This window comes from Miniopterus natalensis, chromosome 18 (assembly GCF_054644295.1).
Source record: "Miniopterus natalensis isolate mMinNat1 chromosome 18, mMinNat1.hap1, whole genome shotgun sequence".
In the NCBI taxonomy this organism is placed as follows: domain Eukaryota; kingdom Metazoa; phylum Chordata; class Mammalia; order Chiroptera; family Miniopteridae; genus Miniopterus; species Miniopterus natalensis.
The window spans coordinates 19,384,021-19,407,383 of NC_142098.1; the positions used below are offsets into that span (position 1 = coordinate 19,384,021).

The 23,363-nt window shown below is 37.1% G+C and overlaps 1 protein-coding gene across 1 annotated transcript in view; it reads left to right on the plus strand.

Annotated features, from left to right (window-relative positions):
* CDYL2 (chromodomain Y like 2) overlaps positions 1 to 23,363 on the plus strand; it is a 131,089-nt gene that overhangs the window by 12,401 nt on the left and 95,325 nt on the right. The gene's annotated exons all lie outside the window — the stretch shown is intronic.

Genomic DNA, 23,363 nt, shown 5'->3' on the forward strand with positions numbered 1-23,363 from the left:
TCAGTTTTCCTAAGGGCTTATAACTCTTGAGCCTACTTTCTGTGTCTTTATTGATGAATTAATCAGTGGAATTGGGTTTTTATAAGCAAAACTCACTGATGGCATCCAGCTTTGTATTTTTAATAAAGCTAATGCAGTCTTGTATTCAGAGGGTTGCTGAAGCTTGGAGTTGGACGGGAGTTTTGAAGTCATCTTTTTAGTCTTCACTATCATCTCCAGCAAGTGATCAAAAGTGTTGGCCTCTTCTCAACGCCAAAAACAAACAAACAATTAGAAAAATGGCCAAGGGACCTGAATAGATACTTCTCCAAAGGGGACATACAGGTGGCCCACACACATATGCAAAGATGCTCGGCATCACTAATCATCAGAGAAATGCAAATTAAAACGACAATGAGATATCACCTCACACCTGTCAGAGTGGCTATCATCAATAAATCAACAAACATGCCCTGGCCGATGTTGGTCGAGTGTTGTCTCATGCATGGAGAGGTTGCTGGTTCAGTTCCAGGTCAGGGCACATGGCTCAGGTTGATCCCCAGTAGGGGGTGTTCAGGAGGCAGCCTGTTGATGCTTCTCTCTGTCTCTCCCTTCCTCTCTCTCTCTCTAAAATCAAAAATATTACATATGTTAAAAAAATAAACAACAAATGTTGGCAAGAATGTGGAGAAGAGGGAACCCACAAGCACTGTGTGTGGGAATGCAGATTGGTGTTGCTACTGTGGAAAGTGGTATGGAGTTACCTCAAAAAAATTGAAAATGAGGCTCCCTTATGACCCACTGATTCCACTTCTGGGAATATATCCAAAGAAATCCAAAACACTCATTCAAAAGAATATATGCACCTCGATATTGCTGTGTTATTTACAATAGCCAAGATTTGGAAGCAGCTCAAGTTTCCATCAGTAGATGAGTGGATAAAAAAGCTGTGGTACATTTACACAGTGGAATACTACTTGGCCATGAAAAAGAAGGAAGTCTTGCCTCTTGTGACAGCATGGATAGACCTGGAGAGCTTTATGCTAAGTGAAATAAGCCAGTCAGAGAAAGACAGGACCATGTGATCTAATGAACAAAATGAACTAACAAGCAAAATAGTGACCGATTTATAGATAGAGAGCAGGCTGACAACTGTCAGTGGGGGCTGGTGGTTGGGGGAATGTGGAGGGATTGAGTGAAAAAGGAAAAAGAGAAAAACTCATGGGCATGGACAATAGTGTGGCGACTGCTGTGAGGAGGGGTGTGCTGGGGGTTGGAGGGGGGCGTGGGGCATAAATGGTGATGCACAGAGACTTGACTTGGGGTAGTGAACACACAATACAGGGCACAGATGATGTGTTGTGGAGTCGTGCATCTGAAACCTGTGTAATTTTGTTAACCAGTGTCAGCCCAATAAATTCAATAAAAGAAAAATAATAAAGATAAAAAAAGTGTTGTCCTCTTTTACCCTATTAAGGGATACAAATGCTGGCTACTTGCCTTCACTAAAATCATACATGAGACCAATACAATATCTTCCTGGACTATTCTGTAGAATCGCCTTGAAAATCTTGATGCCATTATTGCTTTCTTATGCAAGATTTAGTTAAGGAGGAGGCCATTGAGGCACAGCATAGCCTTGAGTCTTGTTTAATTCTCTTGTTGATGAACAGTGGGGTCAGGACCTGCCTCAGCCAGCTGACATCACAGGCCTTGACATTATGGGGAGCACTTGATATCTTAACTTTCCTTGGAAATCTAAATTCATTTATGAACTGTTGGAAGTCAGATCAAGTAGTGGAATCCGAAGCATCTGTTGCAGCAAAAAAGGAAGGGTAAAAATTTTCGTGTCTTGATATTTACATTGCTATATTTGCTGGTCTGTGTTGCCACCTAAAACCACATTCATGTTGAAGGATATGGTGCACACGGAGACCTGAGAAACAGTTTTGGTAAGGGTCTTGTAGTTAGTAGAAAGAGGAAGGGAACCACACAGTGACTGCCTTTGGGATGCAAAAACATAGGGACTTTCTTCCAACTTTAGGCCTAATTTTATCTCTGAATCGATGTATATTTTGGTACTATGTAGAAAGTCATAGATTGCTTCCTTACCTTGGTTATCAGACAGGGCAAAGATGGCAAAGCATTTGATATGTTGAGACACTTCTATGTTTTATTATCCCCCACCGCCCACTCGTGTGTGGCCTTGTCTATGGTAGTGACTTTAGGGGAAGTTGATGTAAATCCCATTAGTTTTTGACTTAATGAATCTGTCTATCTTTTGAAGAAATCTAATCTCCGATTCTGGTTGATGAACAAAGAGGTTATTGAAGTGCAACTTGCTATGATTCTTGTATAAAATAATCCTAACAAAAATAGGCAAAACAGTAAGGATAGCACTTAATGAGCGTTTATTGTGTGCCAGTCGCTGCCTAAATTCTTCACGTGCAGGACTCAATTAGATCTCCCTGCTGGATGCGTACTAGTATTATCCCCATTTTATGATTCAGAAGCTGAAGCTCACAGCCACCAGATGGTAGAGCCAAGATTTAAACTAGGTCATCTGAGGCACCACTGCTCATCTTTCCCTACTAACTTCCCTCCTTTTGTTGCTAGGTGGTGCTTCTACCTTAACACTCTCTTGCACCTGTTCTTTACACCAAATCCCAGCTGTGGGTCAGCGAGGGTTGCACCAAGAACAAGGAAAGGAACACGGAAATCTTGCTTCTTCATGCCAATAGCACGAAAACACGGTTGTGTATGTCGTATCGCTCAAGAGAGGGATTACATAGGCCAGCCTGCGTGTTGGTATGTGGCGTGCCTGTGAAACGAGTTAATTGGGATGGGAAATCCTCCCTTGAGTCTGTCTGAATAGATGTTTGTCAACACTGCTTTAAGCCAAACTGCTTCAGAAATAGTTATGGCTCTGCCTGCTGGTGATTGTCATGGAGGAACCAATTTCAGGGGTCTTGGTGTTGGTTGACCTATTTTTAAAAAATATGTTTTTATTGATTTTAGAGAGAGAGGAAGGGAGAGGGAGAGAGAAACATCAGTGTGAGAGAGTAACATCGATCAGCTGCCTCCTGTATGCCCCGCACTGGGGATCAAGCCCACAGCCCTGGCACGTGCCCTGACAGGGAACTGAACTGGTGACCCTTTGGTGTGTGGGACAGTGTTCAACCAACTGAGCCACACTGGTCAGGGCCAGCGATCTTGGTGTTGGTTGACTTTTACTCAGGCTTTAATATTGAGGAGAACACTGTTTTTGAGGGCAGTTGGTAACATTTCTTGGGCAGTCTCATTATTTCAGCATATTTCTGAGCCTCAGTACATTTTTCCATGTGCTTTCCCCCTCCTTTTGGTTGGCATGGTGTTTGTATCCATTCGTGGTTGGAATTGGCAGGACAGTGTTTTTGAAACTCTTTCTTTACTACCATATACTGTACTTACAGTTTGGTGCTTGATGGACAATGGTTTCTTATATAGATCTGTGCTCAAAACATCTAGGTTTCCCATTGGTGAGATGAATACTCCCAGATTCTATCAAATGGGTCAGCGCACTTGGCTTTAAAAACAATATTGGCAGAGCATACACATTATTGATATTTACTTAAATTAAGATAAAAGGTACAAATAAATAGAAGCATTTACACCAATACTTAAAGAAATACAAAGAACCAGAAAGAGACATAATACTGTTTTGTTTTTTTTTTCAGCATCTGCATGACAAGCTGTAAAGTACTGATGGTGATTTATCAGTGCATTTTTTTGGTACGAAACTCAGCTTGAATAGAGAGGAAAACAGAGATATGAGATAATTCATATACATACATAAACAGACATGATTTATTTCTTTCCTAGGCATTTTACATTGAGTTGTCCAGATGGCCTGACATTTATATTGATTTTAGCAAAGAGTCTTAGAGGTCGGAATATCTTAGATTTCCTCTAGTCCAATTCCTCACCCAGCACATACACCCTTCACGTATGGATCACCTCCTGGGAAACTTTCCAAGGAAATAGGGTGCTCTATCTTGAAGGGCAGCCTCTTTTATTTTGGCATAGGGTGCTAGCTGTTGGAAAATGCTCTGTGAGCCAAAGTTTGCCTTGAGCAATATCTACCTGTTGGTAAGTGCAATAAATTCAGTCACATAGAACTATCAGTTTCATTTCCTAGGTAATGCCATTTCCCCTGCTTACCGTCCGAGTCCATGCTGTTGTTTTCTCCCTCTGGAAGAAACTAGCCTCTTAACTGGACTCCCCAACCTTTCCTCTTTGCCACCCTGTATTCTCATACTGTATCTAAAGTGATTGATTGAAAAGCTGATTCTGAACACGTCACCCTCTTTCCAAAGTCTTCACTGGCCTCCCATCACTCTTGGGCAAATGTCCCAAATACTTAACATGACCTAACGCTTGCCTTTCCAGGCTCAGCTAAGACCACGCTCCCTTTTCTTCTCTATGCGGCACACTCACTGCCTCTTTTCAGTTCATTCAAATGTCCTTTGCCTCAGGACCTTTCCTCATGCTGTTTCTTGCATTTGAAGGCCCCTGGCTCTGCCTGGTCTGCTCTTTCCTCTCTTTTCGTCTTTAAAGTTGATTCACCAAAGGGTGCCTTCCCTGAGCCCCAGACCAGGGTAGACGGCCCTGTTACCTGCTCTCTGAGAATCCTGTGCTTATCCGTCAAGCACTGGTGCTTGTAATCAGTCAGTTATTTTTGTACTTATTTAAGGACTCTCTTCTTGAAGGCAGGGTCATGTCTGGTTCAGTGATTTATCTCCAGCACCTAGAGCCTAAGAGGTGCTTGTGGAAGTCTTTCAAGTATTCCAGAAAGTTCTGGGCCTCTAGAAATTAGGATTGTTTTCTCTTCCAGAGTAAGCATCCCTATCTTTTCTTTTCTCCTACTCTTATCAGATATATTTCCCAATTCTTCACCCCCCTGGTTGTTCTCTCATGGATATCTCTAATCTGTTTAATGCCCTACTTTAAATGTATTAACTAGACTAATTCTCGCTTTATCAGCAAAGTTCACTTCTTGTAATTTCAACACTGGACTTTTTATTAATTTAGTCTCAGGAAAAACTAGAACCTAAGTTGCAGAATAAATATTTTAAAAATAACATGAATGAAAACAGCAGTATTGGAACTTCTATGCAGTTGGTAAATTGGTGGTTTGAAGAACATTTATAACAAACACATTAAAAACAAAACAATAAATTCATTATTCATCTCAAAAACTTAGAAAAAGAACAAAATGAAGGAAAGGAAGAAATAAATATAAATAAAAGCAAAAAGATTAATAAAATATAAAAGAAAAATAGTAGAATAAGTACAGTAAAAGTTGTATTAGCTTTTTTATGTCAACGTTTTACACATATATACACACACATATATATTTTTACTACTTTTTGTTGTAAAACATATATAACATAAAATTTGCCATTTTAACCATTTTTAAATGTACAGTTCAGTGGCATTTAGTATTTTCACAATGTTGTGCAACCATCACCACAGTCTTATTCTAAAACATTTTTATCATACTAGGAGGAAACCCCATGTCCATTAAGTAGTCACCCCTCATTTCCCCATCTCCTGGCAACCACTAATCTGCTTTCTGTCTTTATGGATTTGCCTATTTTGGATGTTTCATACAAATAGAATCATACAATATATAACCTTTTCTATTTGTATGTATATATATATTTTTACTTACTGTAGTGTTTTTAAGGTTTATTCATATTGTGGCATGTAGTCAGAATTTCATTCCTTTTATGCCTGAATAATGCCTAAATATATATACCACATTTTGTTTATCTGGTCATCTGTTGATGGGCACTTGGCTTGTTTTCAACTTTTGGCTGTGTAAATAATGGTGCTGTGAACTTGGTTTTCAAGTATCTGTTTGAGTACCCATTTTCTATTCTTTTGGGTATATACCCAAGAGTGGAATTGCTGGGTTATAGTGTAATTCTATATTTAAGTCTGAGAAACTGCCCAACTGTCTTCCACAGCATCTGCAGCATCTTACATTCTCACCAGCAATGTATTGAGGGTTCCAATTAATTCACATCTTCGCTAATACTTGTTACTTTCCATTTTTTAAAAAAATTATAGCTATATTGGTAGTTACGAAAATATTGGCATTTGTGTGTCTTTGAAGAAATGTTTACTCATGTCCTTTTTAAATTGGGTTGTTTGTCTTTCTGTGTTGAGTTGTAGGAGTTCTTTATATATTCTGGATTGAATTCTTTTTATTTTATTTTTAAAATTTTTGTTTAAAATATTACAGATGTCCCTTTTTCTCCCCAATGACCCGTTCCACCCCGTTCCTTCCCCTTCCCCAGGCCCGCTCCCCACCACTGTCCGTGTCCTTGGGTTGTGTATATATGCACATAAATTCTTTGGTTACTCTCTCCCCCTCCACTCACCCACCCTCCTCCATCCCTCTGACATTCATCAGTCTCATCTCTGCTTCCATGTCATTGAATCTATTCTGTTCAGCAGTTTATTAAGTTCTTTAGATTCCATGTATAAGCGAGATCATGTGATATTTGTCTTTCTCTGCCTGGCTTATTTCACTTAGCATAATATTCTCCAGATCCATCCATACTGTCCCAAAGGGTATGAGATTCTTCTTCTACAGCTGCATAGTATTCCATGGTGTGAATGTCCCACAGCTTTTTTATCCACTCATCTACTGATGGGCACTTGGGCTGTTTCCAGATCTTGGCTATTGTAAACTGTGCTGCTATGAACATCGGGGTGCATATATCCTTTCTGATGAATGTTTCAGGATTCTTAGGATACATTCCTAGGAGTGGAATCACTGGGTCAAATGGCAGCTCCATTTTTAATCTTTTGAGGAACCCCCATACTGTTTTCCATAGTGGCTGCATCAGTCTGCATTCCCACCAGCAGTGTACTAGGGCTCCCCTTTCTCCACACCCTCGCCAGCACATGTCGTTTGTTGATTTGTTGATGGAGCCATTCTGACAGGTGTGAAGCGATACCTCATTGTGGTTTTCATTTGCATCTCTCTGATGATTAGTGACGTTGAGCATTTTCTCATGTGTCTCTTGGCCGTCCGTATGTCCTCTTTGGAGAAGTGTCTATTCAAGTCCTTTGCCCATTTCTTAATTGGGTTGTTTGTCTTCCTCTTACTGAGTACTATAAGTTCTTTGTACACTTTGGAAATTAGCCCCTTATCAGATACATCCTTGGCAAATATGTTTTCCCATGGATTAAATTCTTATCAGATACATGATTTGAAAATATTTTCTCACATTCTATATAGGTTGTCTTTTCACTCTTTTGACAGTGTCCTTTGTTTGATGCACAAAAGTTGTAATTTTAATGCAGTATCTATTTTTTCTTTAATTGCGTGTGGTTTTGATGTCAGATTTAGAGAACTTCAATAGTAGGTTGAATAAAAGTGGAGAAAGCAGGTGTTGTAGTCTTGTTCTTGATCTGAGGAGAAGGGCTTTCAACCTGTTACCATTGAATATGATGTTGGCTGTGGATTTTTCATAAATGCTCTTTATCATGTTGAGAACATTTCCCTCTGTACCTGGTTTTCTGGATGTTTTTCTTATGAAATGGTGTTGGATATTGTCAAATGTCTTTTCTGTGTCAGTTGAAATGATCATGTGTTTCTCCCTGCATTTTATTAATGTAGTGTATTACATCTATTGGTTTTTATATGTTGAACTACCCTTACATTCCTAATATAAATCCCATTTGGTCTGGTGTGTGATCCCTTTAATATGCTGCTGGATTTGATTTGCTAGTATTTTGATGAGGATTTTTGCAGCTGTATTCATAAGAGATATTGGCCCAGTTTTTATGTTGTTGTTGAGTTCTGTTTGGCTTTGGTATCAGGGTAATGTTGGCATTATAGAATTAACTAGCAAGTATTTCCTCCTCTTTAAATTTTTGGAAGAATTTAAGAAGGGTTGGTGTTAATTTTTCTTGAAATATTTGGTAGAATTTACCAGAGAAGCATCCTGGCCTTTTCTTTGTTGGAAAGTTTTTGATTACTGATTCAGTTATAGGTTTATACAGATTTTCTATTTATTCCTGAGTCAGTTTTGGTAGTTTGTGTGTTTCTAGGAATTTTTCCACTTCATGTAGGTTATTCAGTTTGTTATGAAGGTAGGTATCCAACAAATTGGATAACCTACACAAACAATGCTATTTGTTTATAGCATTCTCTCATAATTATTTTTTATTTCTGTAAGGTCTGTAGTAATGTCCTTTCTTTATTTCTGATTTTAGCAATTTAAGTCTTCTCATTTTTTTTTCTTAGTCTATCTAAAGGTTTGGCCATTTTTTTGATCTTTTCGAAGAACCAACCTTTGGTTTTGTTGATTTGTCCTATTTATTTATTTGTTAATTAAAATTTTTAGCTTTTATCTTTTCTTGGAATTTTCTTTTTCCCCCCCCATTGTTGACACTATTACATGTGTCCCCATCCCTCCTCTTTGCCCATCTCCACTCAGCCCCCACTCCCCCTTCCCTCTGGCCATCCCAATACTGCTGTCCGTGTCTATGGGTTATGTCTACATGTTCTTTGGCTAATCCCTTCACCTTCTTTCATTCAGTTCCCCCTCCCCTCTCCCCTCTGACAACTGTTAGTCTGTTCCATGTATCCATGCCTCTATTTCTATTTTGTTTGTCAACTTATTCTGTTCATTAAATTCCACATATAAGTGAGATCATACGGTATTTGTCTTTTTTATTCTCTATTTTGTTTGTTTCCACTCTCATCTTTATTATTTCCTTCCTTCTGCTAGTTTTGGGCTTAGTTTGCTGTTCTTTTTCTAGTTCCTTAAGGTATATAGTTGGGTTATTGATTCTTAATCTTTACTCCTTTTTAATGTAGGTGTTTATAGCTATAAATTTCCCTCTGAGCCTTGTTTTCATTGCATCTCATAAGGTTTGATATGTTTAAAGTTGTCTTAAAATAGTTTCTAATTTCTCCTTTGATTTTTCTCTTTCACTGGTTAAGAGAGTTCTGTTTAATTATTTGTGAGTTTTCCAGTTTTCCTTCTATTATTGATTTCTAACTTTACTCCATTGTGGTCAGAAAAGATACTTTGTGCCATTTAAATCTTTTAAAATTTATTAAAACTTGTTTTGTGGCCTAACATGTGGTCTGTCCTGGAGAATGTACCATGTGCACTTGAGAAGAAGTATATTCTGCTGCTGTTGAGAATCCTGTTATATGTATGTTTGGTATAATTGGTTTATAATGTTCTTTAAATAGTCGGTTCCCTTATTGATCTGTGTGTTCTGTTCCTTATTAAGTGTGGGGTATTAAAGTCTCAGCTATTGTAGAACTATATATTTCTCCCTTCCATTCTGTCCATTTGCTTCATATACATTTTTTGGGGGCTATGTTGTTAGGTACACATGTTTATAATCATTATATCTTTTTGATGGATTGAACAGTATGGTCATTTTTAAAATGCCATTTTGTTATTTGGTTGTGTGATATGAATCTTGAGGTCAATTTAAACTTTCTAGATTTCTTTTTACACAAATAGTTCCTAGTAATGGATTTAGAAACCTCTTCTAGCATATTCTTTTCTTTTGGTTTTCTAACCTAAATATATATATTACAATGATTTCTGTTAAATTTGCACCTTGCCACTTTTTAGCCTACTGAAATTATTTTGAAAATCTGATTGGATGCTATCTCCTGTTTATGTGGTTTCTTCCTTTTTTTTTTTTTTTTTTTTTTTAAATTTCTGGGCTTTAACACAGATAAAATAGAGAAGTGTTTTGGACAAGTGACTACCAGGCATGAAATAGGGCAAGTTAAAACATCACAAAGCTCACTGTTCTTACTGGGATTAAGATATTTTTCTTGACTATCTACTCCCCAGATTGCTGTAAGCCTTTGGTTCATTTCCAGAGATCTGAACAAGTTGGTTCTCACAATTTTTGCAAGTTTTCTTATTGCCTTTATGAAGGAGAGAATTTTTGGAAGTCCTTAAGTTACTATTTTTTACTGACACTGCCCTTGTGTTAGTAACATTTTTCAGTCTTATTCTAAATGATATGGAAAATTTTGTCAAATGCTTTGTTTCTTTTCAGATATTGTATATTTGTATCATTTCCCTCGTCTACAACTGTGTGAGACCTATTAAAGGAGGAAATGAGATTGGTCATTATAGTGGCTCAATGTTATTATTGATAAATCATTACACACTTTCATAGAGAACTATAAACTGACTTTAAAAAATCCATTTTAGGATTTTTACCAAGAATTCACAGACAGTTACTTAGCAGTTTGTAGAACAGGAAAAGCAGGGTGTGTGTCTCTGTTCTCCATGCAATTCTTATTTTTCAGATTAAAAAAAAATTGGCAGTCATTGTTCTAAGACTTTCTTTACAAGATTGCTTTCAGGTCCTCAGGTTGTATGAAACCAGCTACAGTAATAGGTGCTCACATGTCTTCTTCTCAACTATCTTAACTCAGTTCCTTTTCCCTATTATATGTTTTCTCAACAAATGTATTTAAAAAATCAGATTATAAAGCAAAGATGTATTTCCTGTCAAAATTTTTAAAATGGTAAAAAATAAAAGAAAAAAATAACTCAGTTATTTTATTTAGTAGTATCCACTGTTAACATAGATGTATATCCGTCTAATTTCTTTTTCTACTTACATAAGGGATATCTAAATGCATATGTAATAATACAAAATTATGACCATACTATACAAAATTATGACCATACTATACAAAATATCTTGCAACACTTTTTAATGATATTTAATACAAAATTATATAATACAAAATTATATATATAATTATATATAATACAAAATTATGACCATACTATACAAAATATCTTGCAACACTTTTTAATGATATTTTATAAGTTTTCCTTAATTTAGTAGTGCTATGACATAACTTTAATATGCTCTACCATATAATTTATCACCTTGTTGAAGTATATTAGATTATTAGTTTGTTTTGAAATTTTCAGTATTTTATTTTATTTTTCTTTGGTTTTTGTTTATTTGAATATTGTTGAAAATATTACAGATGTCCCCTTTTTACCCCCATTGACCCCCTCTACCCTGCATCCACCCACCCCCAGGCCTTCCCCAGACCAGTGTCTGTGTCCATGGGTTATGCTTATAAACATATAAGTTCTTTAATTAATCTCTACCCCCTCACTCCCCCCTTCCCAACTTCTCTCTGAGATCCCTCAGTCTGATTCATGCTTCTGTGTCTCTGGATCCATTTTGTTCATGAGTTTATTTTGTTTATTATATTCCACGTATAAGTGAGATCACGTGGTACTTGTCTTTTCTCTGACTGGCTTATTTCACTTAGCATAATACTTTCTAGTTCCCTCCATGCTGTGCTCAAATTATATTATCTCACTGATCTTTTCTATTAGTTGTACACTTGTATATTTTTCTATTCTTATTTTATTAGCCATAATTTTCAGCAAGCACTAAACAGGAGTGTGATATCCAACATTTGTGTCTTATATCTTGTTTCTGATTTAATAAAACTGCCTTTTGTTTCACCATTAATTAAGGCAGTGGCTATTAATAAAAGGTAGATATCATATTTTCTGTTAAAGTTCCTATACCTCATTTATTCTTTTTAACAAGGAATGGCTGTTACATTTTATTAGGTGCTTTTTCATATTTACTGGGGCGATCGTATAATCTTCCTCCTTATCACTTGGCATAATTCAGTAACCGATTTTCGAACGCTAACTTTCATTATTTTGAAATAAGCACATTTGGTGACAACACAGTTTTTATTTTAAAATTGCTAAGTTCAGCCAGCTGCTGTGTGTTTAGAATTTTAGTATTGATACTCATAAATGTGATTGGTCTTGGTTTTCCTTGTGTGTGTGCTAATTTAGTCAAATGGTTAATGTCAGGATAATGTAGGTTTCGTGAAAGTAATTTATTCACCTTTAATTTTTTCTGTTTTCAGAAATAGTTTATACAACATGTCAATAACCTTTCTTTTGAATGTATTTTGAAAGAAATAAGTTGGTTATATTTTCTGGTTCTAGACTATTTTCCCGAGATAATTTTTTAGATATGTTTTTGTTGTTTTCAGAGAGAAGAAGGGAGAGGGAGATAGAAACATCAATGATGATAGTCATCAATCGGCTGCCTCCTGCACGCCCCCTACTGAGGATCGAGCCAGCAACCCCGGCATGTCCCCTGACCCAGAATCGAACCGTGACCTCCTGGTTCATGGGTCAATGCTCAACCACTGCGCACACCAGCCGGGCTTGACACAGTTTTTGGATAGCATTTTCAATGGCTGTTGAGTTTTTCATATTTCCTCTTGAATAATTTTTGGTAATTTATATTTAATCAGAACACCATATTATCCTTATTTTAACATTTTTTTTGGAAGAAGTGCAAATAGTTTTCACATATATATTTTTTTAAACCTCACCTGAGGATATGGTTATTGATATTAGAGAGAGGAAGGGAGGGGGGAAAAGGGGAAGAGGGGAGAGAGAGAGAGAGAGAGAGAGAGATTGATAGGTTGCCTCCTGTATGCATCCTGACTGGGGAATCGAACCCACAACCCAGGCATGTGCCCTGACAGGGAATCAAACCTGCAACCTTTTGGTGCACAGAACAGTGCTTCAAGAAACTGAGCCACCTGGCCAGGGCTTCTCTTATATTTTCAAAATATCTTTTCACTTACTTGGTGAGGCTCTTCCTAGGGTTGTAGCTTTGTGCTTTTCCTCTTTTTCCTGTTTTTCAGGTTGTAAGGAGTTTGTCTCATGTTGAATTTTTTTTATAAATTCATCTCTTGGCTTTATTTTCTCATTTTACTATTTTCTGCTCTGTTAATCAGTTTCTGATTTCTCATTATTCATTCCTTCATCTATTTACTTTTTTACTTTTAATTATGAAATATAATATGCAAACAAGTATACATAATGTATGTATATAATTTAATAATAATAATAACAATAACAAGTGCATTAATCACATTATTAAAAAAAATAGAACATCTTTTTAGCCCCCTGTGTGTTCCTTTCCCCGTGTACGCTCATTTCTTTCTCTAAGAGGTAACTCTTCTACTGGATTTCTGGTTAATTATTTTCTTTGCTTTCTCTATATTTTTACAACATATTTATGGATTGCTAAAATGTTCATTGCTTGATTTGTCCTGGTTTTGAACTTTATAGAATTGGAATAAAATTGTATAAATTAATATAGGTTGGTGCCTAGGCTTTTTATTTGTGGTGAATTCCTGTAAAATTATGTCATTAGTTATTACTTTCTTCCAGGATATTGACTAACATATTGTAGTTTTTCTGGATATACCCTCAATCTTTCTATCATTTTGTTTATCATTTTTTTCTTCCTTTTCTCAGGTAAAATTTTTTAGCTAGTCTTCTAATTCACTCAGTTTTCTGCAGTGACCATTGCTCACTCCATTTGTTTTGGATAATAGTTTTATTGTTTTTATAAAACCCAGTACTTTATAATATAAACAACACAGAAACATCCATTTTGTTTAATATTTTTGCAGTTATCTTATTTTTAAGCCCTTCTTTTCATGGATGCAATATTTTCAATATCATTGAGAATACATATTATATAATTTAGTCTTATGAAACATTTTTTAATACTGTTGTACTAGGAAATAAGAAATCTGATTCCTAAGTTTAGTTTCTTTAATTTCACCTATGCAAATATGTCTGGTTATTTTTTCCCAGTGTCTATCTATGTTTATTTTTGCAGTGTAAGGAATTCAGCTAAGATTCTACCAGTATAAGTATTGGTACCTGCTCAGATCTTTCAGGTTGAGATAAAAGGAAGCTGGAATTTATACTTCCTCTAGTTTTACTTTGCTACATTAGCAGAAGGAGCTGCAGTTAGAAGTGTTGGCATGACTGGAGACTTCCAATCTCTGCTAAGGATTCGTTTCTATGTTCATGGTGACATGATGTTGCAGGATTAATAGGAAGACTACACGAGTTAATTCATGTTATATGCTTGGCACTCACAAAGCGCTGGGTACAGAGAAGGCCCTTCAGAGGAGGGAGTCATTCTCACTGACACTAATGGTATGGGACGGTGGAACAGAGGGGAGAGGGCCAGTCAGCCTGGTGAATAATAAGTGCTTACTGAATGGTTTTTGTGATTTATACCTGTAAAGATTGTGTGGCTGGTACTTTGTCCTTAATTTACTATTCAGGTTTCAAATGTTACTCTCTGTTTTGCGGCGTTGCTTTTTAGATTTCTTTTTGGAGAAGCAGTTTTGCCTTGTGTTTTAGAGCTCGGAATCTGCAGTCAAATTTATGACGTATCTTGAGTCAGCCCCTTGTGTTGTGTTGTCTTGGACAATTTCTGCACCTCTTGGTTAAATAAGAGTGGTACCTACCTCACTGGGTTGTGTTGAGATTGTGTTTTATTTATTTATTTATTTATTTATTTATTTATTTATTTATTTATTTATTTATTTAAATTGTATTTATTGGAGTGATATTGGTTCACGAAATCATACAGGTTTCAACTGTGTACAGCTCATTATTTTTAACAGCTTTTGATACTTATTCTTTTTTTTTCTAGAAAAGTAATAATGTTGACTCTGATTACCAACTTCGGAGAATGCTGATTTCATTAAACATAGAGAATTACTATTAAGTTTTTGTACGGATATAGGTTTTCATTTCTCTCTGGTATATACCTAAGAGTGGAATTGCTGGGTCATATGGTAACTCTATTTTAACTTTTTGAGGAGCTGCCAGACTCTTTTCCACACAGCATGCTTAATATTTTAAAATTGTGATATAAGTACTTTTCTAATAGAGTTGTATGCTTTTCATGTTACAGATTTCAGATCTTTGTCAGAGTGTTGAAAACATTTGATCTGTTTGCTTTTTAACCATTCTTTTACAACCTGTATGTATTTAAATCTATTACTGTGTCCGTTGTCATTTCTTCTTAGAAACCTTCTGCCGTCAGGAATTAGATGAATGTTAGATGAATGCAGAGTGTGATACGGGCAAGCTTACTGAGACTTCACCTGACCCTCCTTGCAGTGAAATTCTGTATTGAGAGCTCTTGACACCAGACCAGTGAGAAGGCAAAGAGGCCTATGTATTAGGCTGTATAAAAAGATGTACAAGGTAGAGTTGGCGCCTACTGCCCTCTCATCCCGTCCCCACCCTCAGCACCAAGGCCAGCGTCGCCCAGGCCAGGGGCTTTCTCAGGCTGGAAGTGGCTGGGGGGTGGGCCTTGCCCCTGGAGCCTCTTTTCAGTTGCTTGTTTGGCTTTAGTGGGAGGAGTCCTCAGAGTGTAGTTGGTCCCCAGAGCATCCCTGAAACAAAAAGATGGGTGCTAAGACCCCCAGTTTCTGGCAGGGCCACACTTTTCTTAAGAATGTCTCTCATTCTCTTCACTGTCCCCACCCCCATGTGTCTTTTCCAACCAGAAAGAGTCTGGCACCTGCCCCAGCCTTTTCTATCTTAACCTGGGCTGGTTTCTTGTTGCCTCACTTCTCAAAATCTAGTTAGAGAATTCAAGTCTACATGGGATGTGGGTCCCACTACTTTATTTTGCTCAGGGGGATCAAAATAGTCTTCTGACCATGACAAAGTTATTTCTGCTTCATTGCACATTTAAGTGAAAATATACTATCAGACACTAAAGGCAGATGACATTTTCTTTTTTAACCTCACCTGAGGACATACTTATTGATTTTAGAGAGAGAGAGGGGAGGGAGAGAGAGAAAGAGACAGAGAGAGAGAGAGAGGCATTGGTTGGTTGCCTTCCACATGCACCCTCACCGGGAATTGAACCCACACCTTTCCATGTATGAGACGATGCTCCAACCAACTGAGCCACCTTGGCCAGGGCTGCCTTTTTTTTTTTTTTTTTTTTAAATAATTCTTCTATTTCCAAAGGGAAATAATCATAAGAGTTTGTGGACAATTCCTCATTTTCAGACTGACACTTTGCTCTTTTGCTCACCCTCGGAGTAAGATAAAAACCAGGAGAACATTAAGGAATCTTTTATGCAATATTCATACAGGTTTTCTTGGTGTATAATTGGTATGGAATTAATTCAGGCATATTGTATGAGGAGCTAAATTCATCCCATTCCGTGTTACTCCCCTATTGGCCCAGGTCCGTTTATGTACTAAACCTCTCTCCCAACGATGGCGGTGACTCCTACAGTGTATGTCAAGGACCATTTGTCTCCCTGGCGGCTCACTGCAGCGCATAATGCAGACTAGCAAGCGTTCAGTCTCTATATTCTGTCCCAGAGCTCTGTTCTTGTCCCAGCGACATACCCTTTTATTCATTCTAAATATTTGGGTATTGATAATGCTTGTCTCTTTTAATTATTCTTAATAGGAAAAAATTTTATTTTCTCTTTTCACACTGGGATAAGTATTGGAATGGCATCATTCTTAAAGTGTACTTTGGGGAGACTTTGGTACTTTTTCTCTTTAGCGTTCCTCTCTGGAGTAAGACACCTAGCTCCATTGTTCCAAATCTCTTTTTATACCTCTCAGAACAGTTTTGCGGTTGTGTTTATATAGGTCATGGATATTTCTTGTTAAGGCCATTCTTAGGTCGTACATAGCTTTTGAGGCTACCGTGTAAAGAATGTTTTAAAATCATGTTTTATAGTGGCTAGTGCTGGAATATGAGAAAATAAGTGATTTTTATATAGATAACGTTGCTTCGTTCAACATCATTTTGTTATGTTGATGAGATGCCGTAGGAACTTAATTCTTGTTTATATCAATTAGCCTGTGGTGAAATTGGTTTCTTTATACATCATTTTGCCTAAAGTTGCAGAATCTACCAATGACACTGAGGACTTATATACAATAAATGCTTGTTTTTATTAAATGCTTATATTTCACACAATTTTTTAAACATATTAAATCATACCGCATTTAAAGACTACTTTTTGTCCAGTCCTTTTCAATATTTATTACTCATTTCTTTTACATCTCTTACTTCTCCATGCTTTTCCTTGGTATTCTATTTTATTTTCAACATTCCTTTCTCACTTGATACCCCCTTCTCTATTGTGCCTTTTGCCTAGTTTTTAATACTTTTTGAAATACCATATATTTTACTTAAAAAACCTTATTTAAAAATATAACTTTTTAAATAGTGCAATGCAAGCTCCCCAACAGTAGTGATTTTTGTACACCTTCACCACTGTATCCCTAGATACGGCGCCTGGTGTTACGTCTCAGTAGATGTTTGTTGGATGAATGAACTCGCATTATTTTTGAACTCGAGATTGTAATTAATCTGAGCTCAGTGGTCTGAAACTTTTAAAGTGGCTTGGTGTTCCCCTTCTCTGACTTTGTTTTACTCTTTCTGATGGGAAGTTCCTACCCAGTCCTTGTTGGAGATGACAGGAGCAAGTGAGGTTCTGAGGGGCTGCAGTTGATTCTCAGTGTTTGCGGTGCTTGTTAGTCATGGTCGTTACGTTCTTTATAGAGTCCCTGAGAACACGCGGTTAGCCAATACTGAACCATTTCCCTGGGGGAAATACAGGGTTTTGTTCTTGCGAGCCTCTGGTCATATTTTTGTTAACTGATCAATATATAACCTCGTTTTATGTGTGTTTTTGCGCAAGGACACCATATTTAATACATACAGTCGATTCATTAGCATCAAACGCACGCCTGAAGAAAGCTCATCTAACTCATGTGTTTTCTCCATAAGGCACGTCACAGCCTTCTCACTCTTGGGGACACTATATAGCACGTCAACAGTGCACCTGGGGGCTATTTTAAACAGTGAAATTACCAACAAAAAGCACAAAAATGTGAAAAACATGGCACTAAATTGACAGAAGAAGGACACTTGTTTACAGTGTGAGAGCTGAACTGTGAAGGCAGATGTTGCCTAATTCACCCTCAGCTAGGAACACGTGCATGCTGGACCACTCAAGTTTCTTCCTGCTCTATGCACATCCTTGAACGACCACAAAATCCCTTGGGTAGTGATTTTGGGGGTGAGAAATGAATTTTAGTGAGTAGGCAAATTTGCAGATACAGAATCTTCGAATAACAGTTTCAATTGGTTTGACCGTAGTGTCTTTTCCAAGTGGTAGAGTAGCCTTCCGTGATTACCTTGTGGTCTGAAATGACTTTGATCCTAACAGCCTGACCATTGTGAGCTCCTTTTGGGTCTTAGCGTTGCCTACTGGTTTTGACCATAGTTCTGTTAGCTTCTTCTGGCTTTGGTTCATGTCCCTTTGGAGCCCAAGCTCACCTCCTGCAGTCACATTTTTCCTCACGTACTTTTTTCCCTGTTTCTTGGGATCGTCTGCACTTACATAGTCAGAATTGCACTCTGGGGGCCCTTCCAAAATTCATTGGGACCCTCTTTCTTCTTAGCATCCCTGGACAATGGACATAGCCTTTGAGTCTTAAAATGTTTTGAGTCTGTTTTCCTAAAGTTTGGGTTCTCAAACAGAGGTGCATATCTAAGTCACCTGTGTGATTTTAAACGTACGGTGGCATTGGCCTTGCCCCGAACCAACTGAGTCAGCAATTGCAAGAGGTGTAGTCTATGTATGGATGTGTTATAAAAGTTTCCATAGGTGATTCTGATCTGTGGGTGGGGAGGGGCTTGAGAGCCAATTGTATTGAGAGCTATGGTAAAGTCGACAGTGATTAATAACCATCAAAACCATCACAATCAACATTAATGGTACATTTACTAGGTGTCAGGCTCCTTATCAAGCTCTTTGTGTGTTTTAATATTACAACCTTTGGGCATAGATACATACTTTGATGAACCCAAAGTTATAGATGATAGAACAGAAGCTCACAGTGGCTAAGTAACTTTTCCAGTTATACAGCTCCTGGGAGATGGATTGGAATTCTTATTTCTATGACTTTGTATTCTATAATTTCGAGAATATAGCCCTGAATAACTGGTCACCACTGAGTCTTCTTCCTCTCATTTCATTCTTCCTGCATTAAATACCCAGTGGTGTAGTTAGTGATCTATTTAGTTTAGAAGACTTTTACCTTCCCACCAATAATAGAAACCTAGGTGAGAAGATGCTTGCAAGGAATTCAACTATTTTGACAGTGTTTTTAACATACCAGAAGCAATACACTTTCTCGGGTAAGTAGCATCCTGCTTTGTTAGGGGCAGTTGCTATTGACATTAAGTTCTTACCTAGCATAGGTGTGCCTTGCCTGTACAATAGATGAATGCATTACCAAGTCACATAATATTGTAATTGCTTGAGGGCAGTCTGCTATTTTTGAAGGAGTAGTGACACCCAATTTATAAATCTAGATTCTCACCTTTTCCTTAAAATGAAATATGCCTTCAAGTTGGAGCCCTGATCTCTAAACAGTCTTTGTGCCTCTACAGTTAATTTACCCTGACTGTAATTTCTAGTAATTGTAATAACTCTATTAATTTCAAAATAGTCTGAGTCAATTTTCTTAGAATTTAGGACAGGACCTCAAAGGAAAAAAAATATATAGTTCAAGACTTTCCACATGTTTCAGGGAATTTTAGAATTCCCCTATGAGTTTCCTGTTCTTAGGGAAACTTTTGCAAGTGTGGTTAGACTTGAAGTGGTTTGTGTAATCCCCGAATTTGTAATTATTATAAGTTTCTTTTCTTTTCAGTGTAGTTCTTCCTAAGCAACAGCATCTTTACTTCCAAGTACAGCCTCATATTCTTGAGCGGGGTCTGTTTTGCTACCATAAAGGGGAGAGGCAGTTGTAACTCTCTTTTCTTATCCGTATAAACAGTAAACACTATCCTGGCCAGTGTGGCTCAGTTGGTTGAGTGTCATCCCATGTGCCGAAAGGTCGCCTGTTCAATTCCTGGTCTGGGTACATGCCCAGGTTTCAGGTTCAGTCCCTGGTAGGGGTGCATGTGGGAGGCAACAGATCCATGTTTCTCACATCGATGTTTTTCTCTTTCTCCCCCTCCCTTCCTTTCTCTCTAAAAATCCGTAAAAACATATTTTAAAAAAGAATGATTTGATTGCTGTGCTCATAACCATCATCACAAAAGTATTCCAAGTTTTAGAATTTATTATTTTTGACTGATCATTCTTTTTAGCATGTCATTTATTTATTTAGCATGTTGTTTTAAAATGAGATAATACTCAGTTGGTATGTAGGTCATGACTCTAATCAGTAAGTTAAAATCTCTCAGTTACCTGAGAGAACACATTAGAGGCCAGTTCATGTTGAAGGGCTCCCCGACAAAAAAATATCATACTACTTAGGACTAAACTTTTTATTTAACATATTTAACAATTTTTAAAACCCGCCTTTTACTCTTATATTTCAAAGTTTTATTCCCCAGTTATCTTCTGTATGGATTTATGGAATCAGTTTTCAAGTAAAATAAAATCTTAGTAGCTGGGATCAGAATGGTATTTAATTTATTGTTAAACTTGGGAAGAATTGACTTATTTACAATAGGACCAAATGGCTTTTCTCTCTGATTTACCCAGGTCTCATTTATATCCTTTAGTAACTTTTTGTTTTGTTTTCCTCATGTGGATTTTATATATTTCTTGTTACATTCTTCCCCCCTCCCCCAGGTATATTGTTCTGTTCAGTTTTGTTTTTATTATTGAAAATACACCCTTTCCTATTATATTTTTTGTTTATTAATTTTATAGGGTAAATTGCTGGTTATTGAATACTTATTGTATAACTTGCAATATTTTGACTCTCTTATTAGTTATTACAGTCTTCTGCTTAATTCTCCAATTTTATCTTAAGCATATAATGGTCAATTTCTCTGTCCTTCCTGACAGTGGGAACCCTTATGTCTTTTACTTGCTTTGTTTACCAGTGTTAAATACTTCTAAAATTTCTTTACCAGTGTTAAATACTAGTTGTGATAGGGTCCTGACCCATGACTTTAATGGAAATGCCTATATTATATCACCTTAACTTTGATGCTAGCTAGTAGTTTAAGGCTAAGAATGTTTTTCTTGGCCCTAGTTTAATTACTACTTAAAAAAAAATAGAGAATGTTATCAGATGCCTTTTAAAAATTATTGAAATCATGATTTTCCCCCACTAATGGACATGATGATTATATTAATTATTTTTTTCTGGGACATATTCTTGCTGATAAAGGTGTATGTTCTTTACTTATACTAGTGGATTTCAAAATATTTTACTTAGAATTCTTTTCATGTATATTTCTAAGTGATACTGGGCTGTGGTTTTATTGTGCGGTGTGTTTGTCAGATTTTCCTGTCAAGGTCACTAAATGTCATAGAATGAATGGGGAAACGTTCCTTTTTTACTCTGTTGGGAACATTTTATAAAGCTTCAGAGAGCTTTCTTTAGCAGCCTTTTCAAATTCATCTATAGCTTTTGCTTAATTTGATGTTCTTATTTCTTATTAAGTAAATTGTGTTCTTTTGTATTTATTCAGAACATCTTATATTTCATTGAGCATTTTCAAATGTATTAAATTTTAAATAATTTCCCCTCATATTTGAGTTGCTGGCATATTTCTTGTTAAATACTATTTTTTTTTCATTCTTTACTGTGTTTATTTGTGTTTTTTCATTATATTTTTCATTAGACTAGATAGAGGTTTGCCTGTTGGTGGTAGTTTTTGTTTATAGTAGTGTTTTTCAGAGAACCAGCTCTTGAATTCTACCCTTTTTTAGTTTTTAGTGAATCCATTTCTGCTTTTAACCTTACTAATGCCTTGATTATGTTTTTCTTAGGTTTTATTTTCTTGCTCTCTTTCTACCTTCTTGAACTGGATTATTGCTGCATTTAGTTTCATACTTTCTTTTTAAATAATAAAATCACTTAATGATTCCCTTACGATTATCGTTTTGGCCATATCTTTCTTCTAGATTATTACATGCCATATTATCATTTTGTGATTTTGTAATTCATTTGTAATTTTCTTTCTTTACCCATTGACCCAATAATTGTTTAAGAGAGTCTTTCCTACATGGCGGAGGCTTTTGTTTATATGTTTGTAATTTCCTTATAGCTCTGTGATGAATATTTTGCATTTTTCTGTGTCTAAAATTGTTCTCTTAGGATAGGTTTCCAGAAGCAGGATTAGCAGGTCAAAGGGTAAGAATATTTTCCAGGCTTTTGCTCGCTATGGCCAGATTCTTTATTGGCCCTTTTAGTCATCAAGGACAGCTATGCCTTTTCTTGGTTGTAGGTATTAAAAGTCACTTCCCACAGATGCCAGTTCTCTGTAGACGAGCAGTGAAGTGCTGAGTATGGGCTCTGGTTCCCCACAGCTTTCACCTCTTTTCCTCCCACTCAGTGAAAGTGCAGTTGTGTTGGTGGGTCACTGCCCAAGTTCAGGAGTGAGGTTCTGAGGCTGCTTCTCACCTAGTCAGCAGAGTCCACCTTTCCATCTGAGACCCTGCTGTAGGAGGGGCCCTTGGGAGCCCACTGACCTCCAGGGTCATTAATCTTTGAGAGGACAGGCCAAACCCCATCACACTCCCAAATGAACTTTAAAACCCCAACATAGGAACTTATTGAGCTCTTACTGTATGTGAGGACTCCATGTGGCTTCCCCTGCTGAGTCCCCCTGATGGAGGGCTATTATCATCTCCATTGTACAGATAAGGGAAGCAAGGCTCAGAATGACAAATTGACTTGTCCAAAGTCACACCACAGACAAGCCATGAAGACACATGGGCTGACACTGGATTGCCCTTCTCTATAGTATTACTCTTGGCCACATGAGGCTACCCTTTATGGATCATGAGGGATGTGACAATGCGCAGATTCTGGCATATTTTCCAAACTACACAAATTCCTTTGCAAAAAAATCTTCTCTAATGGCAGCATCTCCTAATTTCTGATATTGGGGTGGCCTTTGCTCCTGGCTTAATCTCCATTTGTCCTGAATCCCAAACTCTTGTCCACACAGCCCTCAGAAAGCCATATAGTCTCAATATAACATAGTATGCCCATGTATTGGTTACAACCTCTTTTCCCAGGTAGGCCTGTGATATAGTCTCTTCCTTACTGGTGCATCACAGATTGGCAAGGATTGGTTACAGTTTGTGTCTAACCAATCATCTCAGTGGTGGTGGCTTTTCGGTGTGTTGGAGGCTAATACTGTCCCAAGCCTGTAAAACAGGGATAAAAAATTACACTTGCCTCAAAGGATTAGTGTGAAGATTAAATAAGATGATATTTAAGGCATGCCTTCATCATCATTATTCCACTATAACCCATTCTACTAGTTACATCTGTTCTGCTTAGAAACTTGGTTCTGTCCTGAAACCTGGCTATTTGCCCCGGTTTTTGACAAAGTGGATTATATGTTTTGGAAACAAATCCTTTGTCAGAAATATGTGTTATACATATCTTCTTATGATCTGTGGATTACCTTTT